The 2,054-nt window shown below is 36.4% G+C and overlaps 1 long non-coding RNA gene across 1 annotated transcript; it reads left to right on the plus strand.

Moving 5' to 3' along the window:
* The first annotated feature begins 22 nt into the window (after positions 1 to 22).
* LOC115452139 lies at positions 23 to 1,558 on the plus strand. The gene is made up of 3 exons (XR_005113479.1): positions 23 to 106; positions 703 to 815; positions 1,215 to 1,558. It is a non-coding gene; the product is annotated as an uncharacterized LOC115452139 (long non-coding RNA).
* The last annotated feature ends 496 nt before the right edge of the window (positions 1,559 to 2,054 follow it).

Consider the following 2,054-nt stretch of genomic DNA (forward strand, 5'->3'; position numbering starts at 1 on the left):
ACACGACCATTCGATTGTTTCCAGAATTGTTTTAGAGCTGTCCACGCCCTCCTCGTCTAGAGAAACCGCAAGAATGCTATTGAATATGCTGTTATTAAGTTTACGAGTTAGTACAATATAGTAGAACGCAAAAATGCTATTGTTATTAAGTTAATGAGTCAGTAGGAAAATAGTAGACCTTGCTCAGCGAATTTGATCTTTCCGTGTGCCAAATTTTATCGAAATCCAGTCAGCGGTTTCTGCGTTTACTAATATCAAACATGCAAACATCTGGTAACAGCAACAGAGATATCTCTTTAACTACTGTAATAAGTAGGATACAACTATGCCACGTTATTGTAATAATTTTTACAAAAAATATTCATATTCTTATAAACATCGCAAATTTTCACATTAATAATTAAAACCTTTTTTCTCTCTATTGATTTAGGACAACAAACAATCGTGTAGTTTAATGAAAGTATACAAAAAATCTAATATAAAGTTAAATTAATTAAAAATATTAATAATTATAATAATACATTGCCTAAATATATTAAGTATATAATGTCGATCAAAAATTCTGCGACGGACGTTAGAATTTTCTTTTCTGCAGTATTGTAGTACCTTAACTAACTGCGCAACCCTATTTTCAAACTCTACTTGAGCTCTTTGTATACGTGGCTATTACTATAATATTATTATGTATTTATATGTTCATAGAGAAATGTCATGTCTACACAAAAGGCCGAAGAGCGGACAATAAACAACTATATATAAAGTAATGAATGTCTGTTTTCTGATAAACCTCCGCACATCGACTCAACAGAATATTGGTAAGCAATTAAATAAGCTTAGATTGTTTATATTGGCACGACAAATTTACCCCACAGCACCTGATGGTAAGTGCAGTGGGGTCCAATAGAATGTCGACTGATGAGAGATGATTACCCCTAGACAGTCGACGCAATTGTGCCGGCCTGTTGGAACTGAATATACACAGGCCGATCCCGGAACGCACACTTACGAGGGCCAATATGGCGGGTTTTAACGCCTTGTGTACGGTGGTCGCTATCAGGGCGGATATAAAATATATCCCACCACCAGCACAGTAATTACGTACAGCGAAATCTTTGTAAAAGTATACAGTACTAGTTTTTGTTCGACTTCTGTGTGAGGAAACGTGTTTCACATGTTACATATATATCTAGCATCACGCATTTTTTACTTTTCAGGGGTAGACAGAGGTTTAACGGACAGACAGCAGCTGTTTTGTAGTATGTAATATGGGGCGATCCTTATGTCGCTTACTGAGCACAATGCCAGACTCCCGACTAATATTGAACAGAAAACCCAACATCACTTTGCCCAACCTGGGCTTCAAACCCCACCACCTCAAAGCGGTGTAATACCGTGTAATATACACAGAGACGGTCTTGAGGTATTAGTCTCACGATCCAAACCCTTATTAAAGCAGACGAAGTAAACAATACTAATGCGCAGTTAGCAAGGATAACGACGCTTCAAAAAATATTAAGATGAGGGATTAAGTAACGCAAATAAAACAGGCGGAGCCACCGACACAGCCAGCAAACGACAAACAAAAGAATTTACACGGTCCGTCTAAAATAATAAAGATATTTTTCTTTTGATGCGCATTACGTCTTCATATTTTCTTTGTTGTGTTCTATTTATCATAGCCCACGAAACCGTCTGGGATCCCACGTTGAATTTCAAATGTGTTGTATCGCAAATAATGTATTAAAACAATTTTGTTTAAGTTTAGGCCTAGCGGTAAGTGAAAAGGATTGCCGCTACAGAGATCTCCGGTTTTATATGGAATAACCATATTAATTAAATGATAAAATAACAGAAGTTAAATTCAGAAAATAGGTAAGGTCTCAATATCACCAAAAAATATTCTCGAAGGGATACAAAAGCCGAGGAATTTACCTATATTTTTGTCATCGCTTAACACAAATTAATATTGAAACTTATTTTTTTTATTGCTTCGAATGACGAGATGAGCTTGTCGCCTGTTCATCGCCTGATGGTAAGCGATACGACCGCCCATA

This window comes from Manduca sexta, unplaced genomic scaffold, assembly GCF_014839805.1.
Source record: "Manduca sexta isolate Smith_Timp_Sample1 unplaced genomic scaffold, JHU_Msex_v1.0 HiC_scaffold_1605, whole genome shotgun sequence".
Lineage (NCBI taxonomy): Eukaryota > Metazoa > Arthropoda > Insecta > Lepidoptera > Sphingidae > Manduca > Manduca sexta.